This window comes from Fundulus heteroclitus, chromosome 10 (assembly GCF_011125445.2).
Source record: "Fundulus heteroclitus isolate FHET01 chromosome 10, MU-UCD_Fhet_4.1, whole genome shotgun sequence".
Lineage (NCBI taxonomy): Eukaryota > Metazoa > Chordata > Actinopteri > Cyprinodontiformes > Fundulidae > Fundulus > Fundulus heteroclitus.
Genome location: NC_046370.1, coordinates 22,058,954 through 22,081,190, shown reverse-complemented (window position 1 = coordinate 22,081,190; position 22,237 = coordinate 22,058,954).

Sequence of the window (22,237 nt, the reverse complement as noted above, 5' to 3'; positions counted from 1 at the left end):
ATGGGATCAGACAGGAGTCAATGGAGTTTCACTAGAACATACTTATGTTACATACAGTACCTCTGTACATCCTTTCATTTAAGATGCCAGGTCTTGTGAAGCAAAACATAAGACTAAAATAAATAATCCTTTACTGTGTTTTAACACATAATGGGACATTTATCTTGTACAATTTAAATGAAAACATGCAAACATGTTACACTGAGAAATGTGTTATAACCTAGTTGCAGTTTAAGTGTGCATACCCCTTGAACTAATATTTTGTTTAACCCCTTACTGTTTATAGTTCTGCATTAAATCTTCCTTGGTAGAAGTTGATCACAAAGCCACTTGACTTTTCAATATTTTGTTTGGTATTTGCTCAACCCACCTTCAAATCTATTAGACTGTAAGAGTAAATCTCTTGTCCACAGCCCTCTTCAGGGTGACTCTACATAAAATATTTCCTGTCCAATTTAGTTCTGAACTCAACCGCAGCCATTACAAAACATTAATTGTTTTTGTTGGGATCCATGCTTGGAAACTCTGTGACGCTGAAAAATCCAATCTATATTCAGTTTTGTAGCAGACACCTGAAGATTTTTGGGGGGAACATTTATTGGAGCTGCTCTTAATTTCATGCAACTTTTTAAAGACATCAGTTCCATCAAAAAAGTAACTCTTGAGCAAGATGTTTGACTATACATCTGATGTGGCTATTTTAGTGCCAAGCATATCATTTTGAATTCCATCCATCCATTATCTATAACTGCTTATCCTTGCATGGTTACAGGGGCTGGTGCCTATCTTCAGTTGCCATTTTAAATTGTGGTCCAAAATTTCAAAGATGCTTCTAATCCTTTGTGACCTCTCTGCAAAAAGACTTTAGCCAAAAAACGTATATGTGGGGGAAACCCAGATTCAATATATGACTGTGATTTTACAGCAACAAGCTACTGTCAGCTTTGACAGTTAAGTTATTTGGTTTTCTGCCCTAATCAATTCAGAATGTTAGCTCTAATTTCAGCTTGCAGAGATTGTGTTGTTTTCATAATGAAGCATACCGCTGATGGCCTTGAGGCCTAGATAAGGCGGCTGGCTGGTAGAATGTCCCTGTTATAGACAGAGAGATGAATGTATTAATTTAGAAAGCTACAGTTTAAACAATTTTCTCTCTTTGTTTTACAACCCCGCTTGTCACCAGAGATTGTGTAGCACTTTTAAAATCAATATAATGTTACTGAATTGTTAGGAATTGAATTCTTAGAATGTTGGCACGGTTGCAATGATAACACTTTTACTTAAAGGTATTTCAAAGAGCTCTGATAAGTAGAACCTTTCACTGCAAAATTATTTTGTTGTCACCAACATAAAAAAAACGTAGCTGTGTTAGATAATCTATCCCATTTTAAGAGTTAATTTTATATTTTGAGTGTTCAACTTTACACTATAATCTTAAATCAATCTTGTCAAGTGAAAAGAACTTGCTGCATGGACATATAATTTCACTCGATAATTTCAGTACCTTTTCCCTTTGATTTAGCGTTTTTTTTTTCCAGTGTGAAGGACTTTCCAGGGATTTTGAGCGGAAATATCTCCACCGTGGATACAGATAACTGATGTTTTCTTTTTTTACACATCCATTGCCAACAAATCATATTGAATGCCTACTGATGTCCCCTCAGTGACAACATAAGAAGACGAAAGAAGTTCCTGGAAGTTTGGAGGACTTTAAAAAGCTGGACTCCTCAAAAACATTTCAGAAGAGGAGAGATATGTGAGCTTCAAGATATAACATTACCTGGTTTAGTCTAATTAGCCAGGCTGAGTGTTACTGTTTAAATTCCTTTGCTATGTTTTCATTATCATGACCTGTTTCTCTGCCTGTTGCTCTGAGACTTTCACTCTGTATTATTCCTTTATTCCTGAGACCCTTTTTCCCACAAATCTTTCTGAGAGAGACACTTTTTGTGTGACACCTAAGGAGACCACATTCCTTTCTTATCAACTGAGGAAAACCTCCAGCGACACAATCGGGCAAGTAATATTTGATCTAACATTGTGAGATCTGGTCCCAGCTAGAATGCAAAAGGTTACTTTCTCTGAAACATCAAGGTCTACTTGACAGAGACACCTGTTACATTCTTCTTTTTTTGGAATTAAAGTTATACCCATAAAGTTATTTCATATTTATATATAAAAAAAAACTGTATTTCAGGTTGTCCGGTGAATATCAGCACAATTTGGCTTTGAGATTAGGACAAAGGGTGAAAGAGGGTTCCGTGGTCTAACATTCCCTAACAGCAAACTCTGCACACATATGGAATAGGAGACCGACAACCTCTCTCCAAATATAAAAAATAATTAACAGAATTAATTGAACTTCAAGTCAAGCTTATTTCAGTCAACAACTCTTAACTAAAACTACTAAGCAAAATTAGGACTGAAGAAACTAAAGAACAATGTACTGTACACACAAAAGGACAAATGACAATGGTTAAAAACCATCACCATTAAAATGAGTCCATGATTTCAAAGTTCAGTGTGGATGTTTAGAGACCCAAGGTTCATCTTAAAGAATTTGGAATGAGGTCAAATTGGCTTAACTGATTTAGAATTCTGTGTTTAACCCATTCACAATTCAACTCAGAGTTAGATAAAACTTGAGATTTAAGAAAATAAACTATGGAGACTTGAGCCTTTCCAGATCTCCTTCCTGCTGAGTGGTTTTCTATGATATCCTTCCAACGCCTGTGAATCTGCATAGATGGGGCACGAGAGACGAGCCTACATGAAAGCTTTGTGGGCAAAATGGAACCATGGTACACATCTTGACAGGATGTAAGACTGCCCTGTATCAGGGTAGGTATGGGTGGCACCATGAGAAGGTACTGGCAGTGCTCGCTGACATCTTGAATAAAGAAAGAAGAAAGAAACACCCATTCAACATTAAGCCTCTACAAATAAAATTCATCAAGGAGGGAGTCAAGCGACCAGCACCCCAAAAGACACGATAAGCCTCCTGTAGACAGTCCAATCATGGGAGCTTAGAGTTCATCTAAAGAGAAGGCTTCAATTCCCAGATACACCTACCACTTTAAGAGCCGATTCAGTATTGTTCTCTACTGAGGCAAGTATAAGATCATTCTGATCGAGTCAACTGTGCCATAGGAGAAGCAGTGTGAGGAGGCTTTTATGAGGAATTCAGATAAGTTAGAAAGAACTAGTGCAGGACTGCAGGGAAAAGGGCTGGCAACCATGGTTCTACCCGGTGGAGATCGGCTGTAGAGGTTTTCCCAGCTCAGTCAGCTTGGAAGTTGTTGACAGTAGTGAGGCTGGCAGGAGGTGAGAGAAAATGAGCAGTGCTAAGATTGGGTGAGGCAGCATGAGGGAAAGCAGGAGTTAACTTAATTTACCATATTAAATAATAGACAGAGAGCAGAGTGATGCTGCTAGTGACGCCACAGTTTAATCTTTTGAGGTGGAGGGTTTTTATCCCCCCCCCCCCCCCCCTTCATCAATGTAGGTTTAAAGCTTTATCAGTCTGAGCTGCTGGCTCAAAGCACTGACCAAGCATTGCCTGAAGCCAGTGCTGCTGAGGCACTGGAAGACCGATTGGGACCAATTATATATTATTATATTTATTTCCCACGTTGTAATCCATTGTGGGATCACCAACAGTTTTGCACATGCATGATTCAGTTGCAATATGGATACGAAGTGGATCTGGTCTCCTTTCTGCTCTCTTTGCTCTGACTGCAAGCAGGTTTCAGGACGAGGTAGCAGCTGTCTGCCTGTGAGACAGCACTAAGGGGAAGTGGGAAGGGACTCATGATAGCACTCGCTGCTGTCTCAAGACAGTAACTGCAGAACAGGTGCTTTCACGTAAAGTTGCCAATAGCACAGAAAAGGTTGCTAGATTTGTTGCTAGTCGCTTTTTTGAAGAAAAAAAGTCACTAGAGGGGTCTGAGAAGTCGCTAAGTTGGCAATGAGGCTCACTACGGAGTGACAAGACAGAGATGCTCTTTTTTTTCTTTTTCTTTTTCTAAATGGAGCTGATTTTATACCCCACAGCGGCAGTGCTACTGTTTCTTCCTGTGACAGCACAAAAACCTTTGAACCAATAATACTGATTTGAAATTCAACGTAAGACACCCGTTGAACCTCAAGAGTGCTCCACACAGACACGATTTCAACAAATAAGCAGTCATTTGTCAAAATGACCACCATGATACGTAGACCGCACTATAAGACAACCATGTTACAGTTTATTAGCAAAAAAAAATGTTGAAATGGGGGTGAGTTACCCTTTAATAATCTCCTGTAATTTGGAGAGAAGTGGTTTGTGTGTGTTGTCTACATGTGTTCAGCACTTGGTGTTTGAAAAGTGCCTTTGTCACTTTTTAATAGTTATTCATAGCTAAACCAAAACTGTTGTTGAACAACATGAGGATGATTTTTTTTTCAGGTAAATCGGGATTCACAACAAAATAGGACTATACAATTTGAAAGCAGATGAAACATCTTCGGTTTATAGAGGGTAGACTATTTATGTTCTTGACTCATTTTCCTTTTTAATCTCTAAAAGCTTTACATGCATAAAATAGATTTTGTATATAAGGACAGTCTGACCTACAGATATATCAATATAATGTTGCTGAAGCTCAAGAGATTAAGCCTTCTGTATGTATGTGTCTGAATAGAGTTAACTAAACACCTTTGCAATACAAGTTTATCCTTGATCATGACTCAACGGTGCACAATATAAAAGAAGCAGTCCCATGGTTTAGAGAATATAGGACAGTACACTCATATGTGGTACACAGCTGCTGCACAGCTGGAACTAGAGTGGGTTCTCTTGTGGAATCAGTCATGGTAAATTCATGTTACCAATATTCCTCTAATGTCAAACTGTGCTCTTCGCATGTTTTGGACAAGTGTGAGAAATATAAAGATGTTTTTCACATCTGCTTTATACAGGAGCCATGTCCTTAGTGGAGGCAAGGGACCGCCACAGGATTTCAGGGCATTTCAAGGTGGAAGCGATCGTTTTGTAAGGTAACGAGCTGCTTGGATTCATACGGAATCTGCTTCCTGCAGATTTATACTGAGTCTGAATCATGGTTGGGATTGGAAGGAAGATGGGCTTACAGGAGAAATGCAGTAGGACTAGCTCGCTCACTGTTTCAGTCAAGTATGTTAGCTGGTTGTAAAGGACATTCTGTCTTTCAATCTGTATGTGTCCGTATGAAATAAGGACACAAGCAGGGGTGGGAATGTAGCAAAGGTTTTATAGTACATGTTTTATTTTATTGTAAAATTGCAATCCCAATTTTATCATGATTTACCAACATAAAATCTGTTGAAGAAAAAATACGACAAAGCACTTTGCCTAAACAAGATTTCTAGACATTTTACTCTGATGCATTGTTTTGCACAGTTGTGTCTGGCAGCTGAGATTCAAGGGCTTATTTAAAAATAAATGGCAACACCATTCCTTTAAAGTGCTACATGATAAAATTATAAATATCTTAACCTTTTTAATAATAATAATTTTGATTAAATTAATCACATAGTTTAACTTCAGCATAAATGCTTACATTGCTATCTTTAGTAGTAATTGCATTATGTTTTTAAGTTAAACTTAGAGCTGCAGTGAGGAGTCATGAGACAACTGTGGACCTAGCCTGAAAATTTGAACAAGCTGAATTTACAGGTCCCTCCCCCTTGCTCTCTGCTGCCCTACTGCCATTCCTTCACAGCTTCTACCTCACAGCAGAGCCTGTTGTGAATAGCATAGGCTAGTAACAGGGCTAACTGTTGGACTTAGCAAAAAGCTACGAAGTAAAACGTGATTTTCGCTCTCATCAGTGATACTGTAAAATGATTAATGAATGAAAAAATGATACAAATCAAGCAGAGATGCTTAGTTGTCAAGCAGAAATGTGGCTAACTATCAGTTTTGAATCATTATAGGACGCGTAGCTCCCTCTGATCTAAAATGCAGCTCCAATGTTTACCCTTCGTTTATTTCGGGATCGATCTAATTCTCTCTTTTTACCTTGCTTTTCATCATCGGTCTTCTTCTGTTAACCTGTCCCTTTTAATCCCCCATAAACCTGACTTTACCTTCCTCCTCCTTGCATCTGTGTCCTCAATAACCCCAATAAATGCCAACTACACCTTGAACTCTCCCCTTCTAAACTCTAAACAAGTTTTATTCACAAGTTGTTACAGACAATCAATCATCTGAAAAATGTATTTATTTAGTTTTAGAAAACTCTTTATATTAATAGCTGAATTATCTATGCAGTTTAGTTGTTTTACAAGAAGTATATGTACATTTCAACATGTCATACTTTTGAACTACATTCTGTTGTCATGACAACCTTTTCAACATCCTTCTCCAGAGAGTTGCTGGAATTAACCTGGGAGTACTTTATGATCTGAATTACATATAAAAACAAATTTACTATTTTCTTTTAAAAAAAGTAGAATATTTCTTTGTATTTATTTTCAAAAGAATAAAGAAGCCCAAAGCAGGTGAGCCATATAATATTGTGCACGCAATAAAATTCCTACAAGGACTTAATCTGTCTCTGCAGAACAGTAGACTGCTAAACACTAAGTTTTATTGAGCAGGTTTTATCTTTCAATGTAGTACTGTCATGAGTCTCCCAAGCACTCCTTTAGGACATGCCAGCTACTGGTGATATCTTCTGTAATAAGCCCTATCAAATCCGATCAGACACTGTAGTTATTATGTATTATGTGGGTTCTCAAACAAATGGCAAATAGAGTGAACAGCAGGGGAATAGCTTGGTCTGAGATGCGTTTGAAAAGATAAGGGATCACTGAAGGGCTAAATCTCCATTAACTGCCAGCATCTTCAATGCCTGGATGAAATATGATACAGATAAGGTTTATAGACCTTAGTATTGATAACAAGGTTATCATAACTTAGGTCAACACACATCACAGTTGTGGTAATCTCCTAGGTATGGCATTGTGATTCTATCGCTTGCCCTTGGCACAAATAGTTTATGATATGACGCTTGACTGTACATAACAGCAGGCACAAAAGGCTTATCTGAATGCTCCAGTCTCTACCACTTATCAGTCACACACTCGGTTCCTCTCGTATGTGTAAATTCGGGCATCAGATTTACTGCAAGCCTGGGAAGTGGTTTACACTTTTACTGAGGTCTAGCAGGCTGAAGGGTCAGATGGCCTTGTTTTTTTTTTTCACATCCAGAAAGAATAAAAATGAACACAATCAATGACATTGATAAAATGGGGAATCTGTATTAGTGACCACTCATTCAAAGAAAAAAAATAAAGCACTCGAAGATTCGTAAAGGCATGCATTACAACAATAAAAAGATGTGAAAGTGCTGTTAAACATATCATTATATAAATGATAAGCAAAAGAGAGAAAATGATACATTTTAGGGACCAAGTTTTGCTTTCTAGCAGTTGGTCAAAAGCACTGGACATCATTTTTAACTGATAACATTTTCATGCCTCTTGATAACATATGTAGATTGACTCTGTACCATATAGACACTTATCCGCTAGCAGCAGAGATTAATCTGATGACTGAACTTGCTGTATCCACAACTCTCCTTCAGAAAGCAAAATTATTATTTTTTATTTCTGTATAACAATACCATCAAAATCACAAATACATTTTGGAAGATTATTAGATCTTTTATCTGCTCATAACTTAATCAGATCCACTAGTGATATCCTATTTCAGGATATCACAATAAGTTACAGAGGAGAAATGTTAAACTATCTTAATAATAATTTTATATCATCTGTTTTTTATATAATTCCAACTATTCTGATGATGTATGGCTTACTCCGAACAAACTATTAGCAATACTCAGGTCTTTAACTTCACTCCTATTACTAAAACAAAGATTACGAGGGCTCTAAAATAACTTAACCCAAGTGAACCAGCTATCCCTAAAAGCTTGGAACCATTCATCCTACAGCTTGAAGATGAACCAGTGTCACATTTTTTTTTATCTTACTTTGACCTCAAATGAAATACGTTTGGACTGCAAATCAGCCATTGTTATTCACCTTTTAAGAGGAGTTAACCCTAGTATATTTAAGAATTACATGCCGATTTCAAAAGTCTCAGCTCTGGTGAAGATAATATGGGTGTCCCGATACCAGTTTTTTTCCAGAACGATACAAGTGCTAGTGCTTCAGTTTAGACACTTGCCGATTCTAAGTGCAGATACTGAGTACTTACTAAATTGGTACTTATAAATCACAAATAACAATATCATTGACCACTGAAAACGACTGATCATCAAGGATGATGAATTAGGTTAGGGCTTCAGTTAACTTCCCTCCTTTTTTCTTTTGGAAGGTCAGAAAACAACATTGTGGTGTATAGCACCACTACCTGGTATAGAGTGGCATCTAACCTTTGAGTTGCAGCGTAGCTTAGCCCTGGACGAAAATCCTGCATAAAATTGGTCTGGTTCATTAGGTTACTTTTACAAGTATGATTATGATTACTGATGCTGGTATCAGGACACCACTAATTTTAATTAAACATCTTTCAGACTAAGTATTTTCAGCAAACAGAACCCATTCTGTCTAGATAAAAGTTTTCCTCTGAGTTTTTACAAGTTTAAAATATTGTCCCTCAAGGTTCGGTACTGGGTCCAGTATTATTCACCATTTGCAAAAATATTCTCAGGCGGGCTATATGTTATCCTTTCTATGCAGATGACACTGGTATATCCTGTATAGCACCCACCAATGCTGAGGCCTAGAATACAAGAACAACTTTATAATTTGCAGGTAGTCCTAAATGCAGAAAAAAATACAATGCATTTATATCACTGCTCCAAGATCTGCAAGATAATCACTTTCTCAAAAACTCAAGAATAGTCAACAAATTGAGTTTGTATCTTTGATGATTATTTTTAGTAACATATTCTGTATACTGGAATAAAACTGAAACTTTTACAGGGATTTTAATTTTTATTTTACTGTAAACAGAACTGGGTGGACACAACTTTTTAACCTGTATATGACATGGATGATGTGCTCCATATGACCATAGGTCACAGAGATTCATTATTGACTCAGGCCTACTTTACTCACCACTGTACATTTCATGCTAAAGTTAACTAATTATTACTACTCAGCATTATGACAAACGTTTGTATTCATTAAAGCTCTTATTCATAAGAAGCATACCACAAAAGCTTGGTATGCTTCTGACTGTTGAATGGAATGTGTACACCATGGTAATATTTGAAGAGCTTTCTGAGGTCCACAGAAACAAGATAGTTGCAGCTTATGAGTCTGGTAAGAGGCATAAAAAGGTCTCTGAAGAGTTTCAAATGGGTCATTCTACAAGAAGAGAACTTTCCAAACAATTGTTAACAGTAAGGTTATCCTGATAGCAGTAAGCAACATGTTGAAAGATGTCTCCAAAAACCCTAACATGTCATCAGAGGATCTAAAGTAGGCTCTTGCTTTTGTTGATGTGAAAGTGTTTAACTGCGCAATGAGAAAGAGACCACACAAATTTAACTTTGAGAGTTATGCAACAAGACAAAAGCACAGAGGCCAGATTAAAGTTTGCCAGAGAAAATATAAGACACAGATAAGAACATTTAGATTAATGTTCTAAGAACCCAGTGATTCTAAAATGTAATTATCTGGAAATTAAGAAATGTTTGACTTAATCCAAACAAAGCAAAAGAACCTCACACCAACTGTGAAGCATAGAGAGTTGAAATTACCACAGTTTGAGAATAATTTATTGCATCAGGACCTTGCTTGCTCACCATCATAGAATCCCCCATTGATCCTACTGTGTATCAGAGGGTGCTTGAGGAAAATGTAAGAACATTTGTTGTATATATAAAAAAAAGATCAAGCGGATATTAAACTGGAGCCTCAAAAATGAGTGTCGAATCCTAACTACTTCCTCAGCAAAAAACACATTTTTGTTTATTTATATACTGTATTTAATAAGTAATCAAGGTTAGTTTCTGTAAATTGTAATTAAAAATGTTTTATTAAAATACTGTTTCAGTGATAAAAAAAATTGAAACTAGATGGATGCTTAAACAATTCCTCATGAAAAAATGGATATTTAATGGGTTATCTTAATTTTCCACGACTATAAAAAACACTTTACTCCTGAGGTCGGAATATGTTAAATTAAACCCGTGGACTGCTCCTGTTTCCTCTCCATTTTCTTCAGTCTTTGTTAAAATACTTTGGTTATTAGGTATTACAACTTATGGTAATGCACAAAGCTTTGCTGGCATTTGTCACAGTAACAGATCCATTTTTTTACATTACTATCACATAGATCCTAGCAATCCTTAATGTAAAGTTTTATGTAACACGCTCATAATCAAACATCAGTATGCAGTGCAGTTTGAGTAGGAAACAAGCAGCAAGTGGTTGTAAAACAATCAAAATAAATCCCATAAACATCACAAAATTACTATTTAGGATGCAAAAGGCCCACCAGGAGATCTAGAAAAATCCCAGGCATGTGATGCAACCACAAATAGGAGTTAAAAAAAAGTGCTGGGCAGTGGTTTTCCTCTCAGTTACAACATGCGGATTTTAAGTACAAACAACATTGTTTTAATTAAAGTCAGTTTGTTTCTTTTAGCTACTTGTGTTGATGCACCATCATGGAGAATGGACATGATATACTGATACACACACAATTTCAGAAAAGTGTGTGTGTTGGGGGGGGGGGGTGATAGTGTCCCCCCTAAAACCATGACTACACTCTCACCCCCCACCCCAAAAAACAAAACAATCTAGTCAGCCAGCCCGCCCAAACCATGCAGATACCCTGTTCTCCAGATAGAGTCAGCACTGAGAGTTGTCATGAACCAGGACTGTGATAAGGAGCTGGAGCCAGACATGGAGCCCAACAGAGATTTAAACGAGTGAAATTATGGTTTGTTTTGGATAATTGAGAGTAAGTAATTAATTCTAGGTAAAACTATAATTTTAATTCAAGCAACCAACAAGTAAAATTGGTAGATTATGTAGATAGCAGTTAATTGGTAGTACTGTTGACTTTGACCAATTTATAGAATAATCTGAAACTTTTGAGAAAGATTATATTAATCTAATTACCTGAGAGAGAGGTGTGTGAATCCTGGAGATAAAGTAATACGTCATCTGCATAAAGACAAATGTTATGTTCTATTTTCATGCGTTTTATACCTTTAATATCTTTAATTTGTCTAATTGTTGCTGCTAGTGGTTCAATAAAAATAGTAAACAGTCAGGTGGAAAGTGGCCCCCTGGAGACAAAAGCTGGAAGATGTTTGGCTATTTGTCCTGACACATGCTGTTGGGAAATGTATAACATTTGTAAGCAATTAATTAAAAAGTTTCAAAGCCAAATTTATGTAGAGTTGCATATAATATGTCCAGTTAACTCTATCAAATGCCTTTTCTGCATCTAAAGACAATATATTGGATTCAATGTTTTTACTATAGGAAAAAGCAATAAGATTAACTAATCACTATGCATTTGTGGTTGCCTGCCTTCCTTTTATAAAACCAGTTTGATTAGGGTGTATTATGAGAGGAGTGACCATATCTAATCATTTTGCAAGAGCTTTAAATATTATTTTAATATTAACATTAATAAGGGATTTGGGACAATAGCTGGTAGGAAACACAGGATCTTTACGTGGTTTAAGCAGAGACTAATGGTGGCAGAGTCCATATTAGCCGGGAATCTGCCATTTTCCTGATTTCCTGCAACATTCTGTGGAATGTTGGTGCCAGAATATTCCAGAATTCCTTATAAAACTCAGCTGGGAATCCATCTGGACCCGGAGCCTTCTTATTGGGCATGTTTTGAGAGCTTCCAGAATTTCACCTGTTGTCAGGGGTAAATCCAAGGTTATTGTTTGACTATCTGCTAATTTAGGAAGAGGTATTTTATCCAGAAACTGATCTATACCACTATCTGATGAGTTTATCTGTGATGTGTTTAAGGATTTGGAGAAATCTTGGAAGGTGTTGTTTATACTTTCAGGATCAAAGAATATAATTTGATTATTTTACCTCTCATCATTGCTTTCCCTGCCTCCCATAGGATAGATGCTGATGTCCCTGGTGAATAATCGTACTCCAAGTATGAAGCCCACTCTTCTTAAAATATTTGATAAATTCTTAATCTTTAAGCAACAATGTGTTAAATCTCCATCTTTTGTTTTGTGGGATTACTTTAAATGTATTGGGGTTAAAGGGACAGGAGCATGATCACTGACAGCTACAGGATGTGTCATAGTGTCTGAAATGTCAGATAGCAGTGACCTGCTCATTAAGAAATAGTCCAAATCAGAGTAGGAATGATGGACATTTGGAAAGAATGTATATTCCTTACTGTTAGGATGAAGAGACCTCCATGCATCGCAAACAACATAATCACTCATGTATTGTTTGACTACATTTATCGATTGCCAACTGTGCCAAGTCTCAGTTGTATTCAACCTGTCTATTTCCTCATTTAATCCTCAAAATAGTGAGCCATCCAGGTGTTTTGAAAGTTAAAAAATAATTTGTGAATCAATGAGGGGTCGTTAACATTTGGGCCATATATACTGATAGTACATAACTTTTGGTTATAAATTGATATTTTTAATATTACGAATATACCCTCTGGATCTAGAATTTTGTGTAATATTGTGAAACTAATGTTTTTGTGGATTAAAATTGCTACTCCATTTTGTCTCGAGTTAAAGCAGGCAGAAAACACATTAGGGAACTCAGGAGAGTTAAGATAATTTACAGTTGCAGCTGATTTATGAATTTCTTGTAATAAGACGATATCTGCCTTTTTTTTTTCTTTTAAGCGGGTTAAAAATCTTCTACTTTTTCTCACTGGTGCATTTTCTATGTTCATTTTATTTTACAAACCTTAGATTTACCATAGACGTGAGTCGGAAGCTTTCAAGATTCAAGGTTACTTTATTTATACCTGTGGGTAGATTTGTTTTGCAGGGGTTTAAGACACATACATAGACACATACACTATGCAAAAACATACCCAATACCACCGTGCATGTCCCTGTAGAAATAAATATAGATACTGTATACATTTACCCAAGTGAAATCATGTATAGTGCCAGTGGTTGTCTGATGAACAGGAAAAAGCAGAGGAATAAGATAAAGGAAGACGGAAAATTAAGAAGGTGCAAAGAGTGACACGGGTTGAGAGCAAAAGAAATATGTCATTATATTTGTCTTTTTCAAAAATGATAATTTAATAATGTGGCACATTGCGCAATAAACATTCACAGTCTTTTGTCCAATATACTGCAATATACTAAATTTCCAAGAAGCAAGAGTCTTTATTGTTATGTAACCATAATGAAATAAGAGGCAGAGCCAAATTAAAAATACTTACAGAAAAACGAGATATAAACATCCCTAAGGACACTCTCAAATTTTTTAAAACTCTCAAAACAAATAAAAAGTATTAAATATCTATCAACCCTTTTAACTCTTCAAAGAAGAATTTGAAAAACTTGTAGAATAAACGTTCTTGGAAGTAAAATATGTAGCAGGACAAATGTAGCATGTATATAAAATGCAGCTTGTGCTGAAACAGTCTATGAAATGGGCTGGTGGTTTATTTGGTCGTCAGAAGTGATGTTTTTGCATTGGTTGCATTGCTATACCCAATTATTTCCCATACATGCATAAGAGTGAGATTCAACCAAACCGCATTTGACACCGGTTTTACAGATTCACTATTGTTGTGTTAAATTGCTGTTCATATAGACTGCATTGACTATTAAATGATTGACTTACAATCTAGTCAACATAAACTTCTTTATTTGAAGCAAAATTATTGAAAAATGTTATTATAACACAACACCTAAGTAGCAACTTTTGTGTGCGCTTTTTTGCTCTAGGTCCAAATGTTCTATTTTGGAAAAAAGAAGTGGAAATAAAACTTTTTTTTGTCCGATTCATCGAATAATCGTAAAAGTAATCGACCAATTAATTGAGTATTAAAATAATCATTAGTTGCAGCCCTAACCCTCTCTTTACTTATTTCTGCGCTTTCTCCTCAGCACCCACTGACACATTAAATGGGTTAAATCCACAAAACCTACTTCTTCTTTGTTTGCTGGACCAAAGCAGGCAGTGTGATCTCATCATTATTGTTCTTTTACGCATGCGGGTCAGTTTGGAGCTGAAAAGAGTTCACACGGGAGTCAGATATAGGCAACATTTGGGAATGTAATGGGAAGGACCCCACAAAAAATCAGATTTCAGGGGAAAAAAATCTTATTTGAATACTAAGACCTGCAGTGGGAATGTAGCCCATATAGAAGTGGCTCAAACGTAAGTTGAAAAGATTAGATTTGGGTCAGATCTGAGCGTTCCCACTTGTCCTAACACTGACAATTTGATACTTCAAAGCAGCTAAGCAGGAAACACAAACGCTGTAGCTAGCTACTTTCATTTTGACTGCAAAAATGAACCTCACTGCAAACAAATCAATGTGTTTGCTTGAAAAGCAATGTCACTGATGTCAGTGTATTTCCAAGACACCAAAGACTTAGATTTAATGAAAAAGGTCTTAAATTGTTTGATTTTGGAAGAGCTAGCTGAGAAGTCGGAAGACCTTCCTGTGACCCTAACTACAACGCAATCCTCTGAATAAAGCAGCTCATCTGCTTCTACGCTTTCTGTGCCCAGAAAATATGAAGTTATGAACCAGAGCATCTTGTGTAATTACAGCAGTGCTTTCCTAAATCCCCCGGCTTCATGCTGTTTGAGAAATTTCACCCTTTAGTTGACTTAATACCCGTGACTCAGAACCCTTACTGTAATTAATTAAATACTAAAACAGCTTTTGACCCACGTACTTGTGTCACTCATTATTTGTAAAGGTTTCACTTTGCTTTTATAAGAGCTATTTCCTACAGCATAATGAGTGAATTACACCAGCAAAAAGCCACTAATATTTTGAGTTTCCTCCTTAGCCCCTGCAGTTGTATTTCAGAGACCAGTTCCTCTGTATATCATGTATTTCACTGGCATATGAAATATTTGATGCTTTCATTAATTCTTATACTGCACGAGTGCTCAGCTTTATTACTGTCTGTGAGACATCTTCAATCCAAAATTGGCTCTTTTTCACATTTCACAATGTTCTGAGTGAAATAACAGTACTTTAAATGTCTGCATTTCTTCTAAAGAGTAACGGCCTGCAGAGAGGCCTCGTCCCACTAAGCAGCATCTTTTGGAACATATAAGAATGTAGCAGCAGGAAAGCATCTTAATATAAATTAGTTTAAGAAGCAAAATAAAAATGATCTTTTACTTGGGCCATCTGGAATAATACAACCAAAGGACATAAAAAATATTACAAACGATCTTGTAAAAATGAAACAGTGCGAGGATCTGGCATCTTGGTGCTTATGCTCTAAAGCTGCATGGACCACATTTCTTGCTGAGTGTTTCTTGTGAAACCAGCAGGAGCTCAGAAGGAAATGAAGATGAAGATGCTTTCTCTCGGAGACGCGTTATCTAACATCTATTAAGAAAGCAATTTTCTTTTCATCTAAATGTCAAATGTAAAAGAAATTGTGCTAGGAGTAAAAGAAAAAAGGAAGGCACTTAAGGGATCACAACTTTGGTATTGCATCATTAAAACTGCATAACATAAAAAAAAACATCTGTAGCTTTGAAATCATTGTTCCTGGTTCATACAAGCAATAAGTGCCATAGTTGAACATTTAACTATTGTATACTTAAGCTACAGAAATCCCATTCCTAAAAGCTGAACTTCACCTGATGCACAGTTCCAGGCATATATAATATGTTAGCAGCTGAGATAAATAAAACAATGACTCTTATGGATAAGTGTGGCTAAATACTAAAGTGAGTGGCCAACGAAACCTTCAGTATATCTATTGTGTCAAATCTACTGGCTGACTTTCAGCTGAAACCAGATATTTGCATACATTGTGTAGATAGAAAATTAAAATGTTCTTTTTCCTCAGTGTCTGAGAATGACTGAACCTTTACTAGTTTAGGTCATTTAGGATTATCACAAGTGTTCACCATTTCTAAATGCCAAAATAATATGTTCATTTATTCAAATTCAGGAATGAAGATGATGATGTAAGGGCTTTGTAAGCTCCTAATAAAACATTTGAGCCAAATACATTGTTACTTAACAAATTACATCATTACTGAATAATTTAAGTATTTAGTAACTCATTTAAGTGAAACACATAATATAGATTAGTTACACAGAACAATGTTTTAATATGTTTATTAGGACATTAGGTAAAATACAAATCAACCTGATCCCTACAATTCCTGAACTGATGGAAGAAGATATCAGAGGGAAGGTTATTAAAACATAATTTGTCTCTGTTATGCTGAATGAGATAACAGACATGGGAAACACGATGCAGCTGGCAAAGCTCCTGCATTATACAAGAAGCACAAGTGTGTCATGATTTTGCGGCGAGGACCTAGGCGGCAATGAGGCGGAGGACAGCGCATGGTGCATGGTGCAAAAGGAGATTTTAATCAAAAGAAGGCTTATAGGATGCTCGGGAACAGGACTCAGGGCAGCGGGCAACACGGGCAATACAGCGCAGAGGAAACGCAGTGGAACGTAGAGCAACGCAGAGTGACCCGACAACGGGGAAACAAACGAAGGGAAACTGAAATACAGCATGGAATTAAGCAACAGCAGGAGAGTCAAATCAACTAATTAAGTCCCCAGCTCGGGGATCCTGACAAGGTGTCAAGGAGAAATACAACAGAGCAGGCTAGACCATCAGCATCAACTTCGATGGCGATAGAGGAGGACATGTTGATGGAACTGAAATGCACAGATAATCTGTACAACAGCGTAACTGAACTCTTCTGGAGCAGAGCAAGGATGGATGGTTTTTGTGTACAAATAATCAAGGAGTAGATTGATTCTGCTGGAGCACTAGTGAAGGCCTTGGTGTGAAATGTACAGCCCACCACTGTAAACAATATATATATATATATATATATATATATATATATATATATATATATATATATATATATACATATATATATATATATATATATATATAGACAAGGTGCAAACTCATTCAAAAGGATAGGTATCCCTGTATGAAGTTGAAGCTTGGGTCTTCCAAAGGAACATTGATCCAAAGCATATAAAGTAGCTTGAGGAAAAGAAAGTACATTTTTTTATGTGGCCATTCTAAAGTCCTTTACTCTGTCCCAAAAAAAAGTTTTTCGGTAAAGCTAAAAAGGTGTGTTAACAAGGCAACCTAAAAACCTGACTCAGTTACACCAAAACGTTTGATCCCAGACGTTTAATGCACCAACTATACTGAATAAATGAATATAAATGTCTGAAGTGAAAAATAAAAAGTAATATAATATAGTAAAATATCCAACAGCTCCTGAACACAGGTTAGTGTTGGATCATAGATCAACTGCAAAATGAAAACTCTTACTTTTGTGCTAAGCTCTAACTTTCCCAAGTCTGACGGGGAAACTGTCTATCCACCTATTGATCCGCTGTACTTTTAAGCAAGACCCTGGTGGTTAAATTGAGGATGAAAAGGTGTAGTGACTGAATTGTGGCTTGAGTGCATCTTGAGACAGGCTTCAGGAAAAATATAGTCATGTGAAAAATATAGGTCAAACCCTTAAATAATAATTTCCTTATTTACAATTCGCTGCATGGTATTTTCCTCAAACACCCTCTGAGACACTTTAGAATTCATAGTGGATTCTAGGATGGTAAGGATGCCAGGTCCTGCTATAGCAAAATATCCCAGAATCATGACACTCCCACTTCCATGCTTTACTATTGGCATGAGGTCCTTTTCCTGGAATACTGTATTTGGCTATTGCCAAAAATTTCTGATGTTTGGCTACATTCTGTAATTAAAAACTACATTAAAAACAAAAATATTTTACTACTCAGACGTCTGTTTTTTTTTGTTTTTTTTCAAGGGTCAAGGTGTGCATGCAAGACGAACCTCTCATTGGTGATGCAAGCTAGTGGGTGCAACTGCAATGCGGGGAACTTATAGCTTTCTGAATAATCCAAGAACAAGAAGAAAAATGTCAAAAATAATTAGATTACTTTCTATATTGACAATGATTGGGTGGAAGAGTAGTCCCACAGTGAAGGAAAAATGTGTACACTTAGATTATTAGTGGAAAGAAAAAAAGAAAAAAAAAGGATTATTAGTGGATAAATATATTTCCAAGAGAGAAATAGCAATGTCATATAGTAATTTCAGTAGTTATAAGAAAATGCAATCTCTCCAATCACCTGTTAGCTAATGTGATGGTTAAGTATTGGTGGCTACAGACGGTAAAATATTTTTCTATATAGAATATTTAACTTTGTAAACGCACAGCGACATGTAATGAGAGGCAGTTGCAATCCAACCCTTAAACATCCTATTGCAGGACAACTGAGCCACAGTCACCCTTGTACAAACATGTTGCGGTGTTCATGTTAGTTCTTTCTTCACCCTCTGCTCTGGAGACTAATCAATTATTTTTATTTTTATTTTGCATCAGTGGTGAGGGATTTCTTAGAGGCTGAAAGCCCAAAAGCAAGCTATCTGACTAACCCTCATCAACCGACTTCTACAGGTGCTACTGTTGTGTTATCTTTCCTGTTGTTTAACTTTTAAACTGCGCAGGTCATCTTCAGTGGATTAAAAAAAGTTCTTACCGCAGTAAGAAACAGTTCTCACTGCAGTGGCTACATCAAGGGCATTTCTTCATCAAACGGCTGCTTGATGTTGGATGCTTAAAAAGAAAATGTAAATGTTTTATAAACTTGCGCACAAACTATAAGAGTCAGAAACAGAAAGGCAGTGTTTATTGAAGTTTGATTAAAACTTTTTTTTTTTTTTTTTTTTTTAATACCACAAACCCAACTCATCCCGACATAGTGTGTTATTTTGTGATTATTGCTCACCGCACCATGTAACCCTGAACATTTTCAGTTTGCAAACACAGTAATTGAAATGTCTGTCAGAGAAGGATGTGTTTCTTAATTAATCATTTGATGCTGGTGTCACTGGGCCCACTGGGCATGCTTTGTCTTTGACAGAGGAGTTATATAAGGAGCAGTCCTTCTACACAAGCAATATCAAAGCAGCCTGTCTTCTGTATGATAATACAGAGTCAAGGCACTTAAATTATTCAAAAGATGGGGTGTTCTGAAATCTCCTGCTGTTTGAGCTCTGTAAAAATGTCTTAAAAATCCAGCCGATAATAGGAGAGAATCCAAAGCTGAGAAGAAAAACAGGATTATTTTACTACTTCCAGCAGATAATTTGACTTCATACGAGCCAAGGCAACTCTAATAACCTCGGTGTATTTTTCTTGGGGCAGAGCTTGTCAGAATGAGAGAAACACGACTTTGACCATCAATAATTGAAGCTGTCGTAACTACAAAACAATTAAAGCCACACTCTTTCGGGTTGATTGAGAAGCCTGGGGTTTTCACTGCAAATTGGATCACTGGACTTAGACAAAAGAGTGGGGAGGGAAAAAAAAGCTTATTTTCGGATAAGCTTCAAACCAGGGGTATGCTGGAAAAAAAACAATGTGCAAAGGCTCATCCAACAGTGCCTCGAGGTTATTAAAAATGATCACACTTGAGTGCAAGAATGCCTTCCATAATAGAAGAGTCCAAGATGCAATACAGTAATTGTTTAAATGGGTGTTGGACACATTTATTTCTCCCTGTGCTGCACTTGGTTGCACATATGGAAGGTGATAAATGGAGTTTTGCAAAGAACAAAAAAGAATGCCTAGGAAAGACAGGTTTTATCAACCCACAACATTTGCTTTATGAAGGAGTATAGCTGTCAAAAGTGCCAATTTTACTAAATAACAAAGTTCTATCCCATTACTGGAAGGGATATGTCTAGGGTCCAGATGTTTTTCTCACCAAACCTTATTTTTAATTACAGTTACTGTCTTTAAACCCTTGTAATAGATTAAAAAATATATTTATATGTCTAGACCACCCTGATGGTACAATGTTGCAGTTCACAACATTTCTCTGACAAAGGAGTCCTTCCAGGTGACTAATGTCTTTCTTTAGGCCAGTCCTGCATGATTCTGTTAACTAAATTACAATGAAAATGTTTGGGAAAAGACAGCAATAGAGGTTTAAAGAAATTGTCCAGACCGTGGAAGTCCTTCGTAAAGCCATCTTCACCACATGGACCAGGGTCCTGACCAGTCATCAAGCATGTTGAACAATATTTTTAAATGATACACAAGAATTATAAAGTCATTCCTAAGGCCTTGCGACAGCAAAATCCAGAGAGACTGTGTCCACAAACAGAAAAAATACGGAACAGTGATGAACCTTCTCGGGGTAGACCCCCACCTAAAGGTGCCCCAGAAGTGCATCAATGACTCATCCAGGAAGTGTTAAAAAAGATAGAACAACATCTATAGCTCCTCGGGCCCTCATGTGCCTCAGTTAAGGTCGGAGTAAATAATTCATTGATCAGAATACTGGGCAAAAACTGATTCAAAGGAGAGAAGATGAAAATCCCTGCTGACCAAAAGAACACAAAGACTCGAAGCTCTTTTTAAGTGATCCCCAACACTTATGAGGAAATGTTCTTCGGACTGATGAGACAAAAGTGGAACTTTTTGAAAAGTGTGTGTCTCATTGCATCTACGGCAAAAAAGCATCTGCTTTTCAAAAAAAAAAAAAGAACAACGCGCAGATTGTCAAACATAGTGGTGGTAGTGTAATGCTCTCTTTGCTTATTCACAGCCTGGGTGGGCTGCCATAACAGATGGACCGATCATGATAATACAGTTTGTGCCAATATGCACTTGTATTATGTCGCAAAGTGATCAGAAGCTCACAGCCAAGTCCACCTAATAATTTGTTAGTGAAAAAAAAACACACTAAAGTAAGGTTTTAGAGTACCATAGTCAAGGTCTGGATCTAAATCTGATGGTGATGCAGAGAGATTATCTTAAACAAAGTCATTGAGCTGAAAACCCTCCAATGTGGCTGAATTAAAACAATATGCAAGCAAGATTTGATCAAAGTCTCTCCACAAGACACATTGCTACTAACACAACTCATTGATGGGAGTTTTGTTTCCGGGGGCATTTACCTTTCTCATAGGGCCCAGTTGATTTTTATAGCTGCTATCAGTTTACGTTTGTCACATGTTAAATTTGTTTTATGGGGTGGTATGCGGCTATGCACCTCATATATGGAGTCTATTAGTCTTTGACGTAGTAGTCGCAGTGGTTTCATTCCCAACCTATAGTGCTACAACCCTTCTGACGCTACCCTTTCCCTGTGTGATCACAGTAAATGAACACCACTAGCACCAAAACAAATATTTAAACAGTAGTCTACTCATCTGAAACGTTTAGGAATGGAAAAAAGCAGTAAGGCAAGACAACTGTAAGGTTTTGTCCTTTTTAGTCCGAACTGCCCAGATGTATAACTCTCCTTAGTATCAAGCATCTTTTTACAGGTCAGAAGGGAGACATACCTTCTGTATTTTATCCCTGGCCTGATCTGTCTCTACTGGCAGCTTTAGATGAGGAGCAGCACTTCTACTGTGACATCATAACAAATGTGTGAATCACATGAGAAGAATTTTACAATATGTCTGATGATACAATGTATAAATTAACAAGGGAATAAATCAAGAGGAAAGCGGGTATTTAAATTATTCTCTCTCTATCTATCTCTCTATCTCTCTACCTATCTATCTATGTATCTAACTATCTGTTTATTAGGGATGCACCATATATCGGTGTTAACATCGATATCGGCTAATGTTAGTAATTTTTTAACATATCGGTAGCTGTCCGATAAGTAAAACAGGGCCGATATTAACAACCGATATTTATTTCCAACTAGTTGCCATTAATACCTGTGTTTAAACAGGGGGAGGTGAGGGGGTTGGTCATGTGACAATGATGCATCGTGGGGGTTTTAAGTTAAGCAGATTTTTTTTTTTTTTAAAGCGTCTAGACCAGGCATCATCAACCTTTTAGAAGTTGAGAGCTACTTCATTGGTACTGTGTCCCACGAAGTGCTACCCGTACTGACCTTGGAACTACAAGAGTCAGAGCTCACCGTAACTTTATGTAATATAAACATGTTTTTTAATGGAGTTATCATTTTAAATCTATGTAAGTACAAGTATGATTAAAA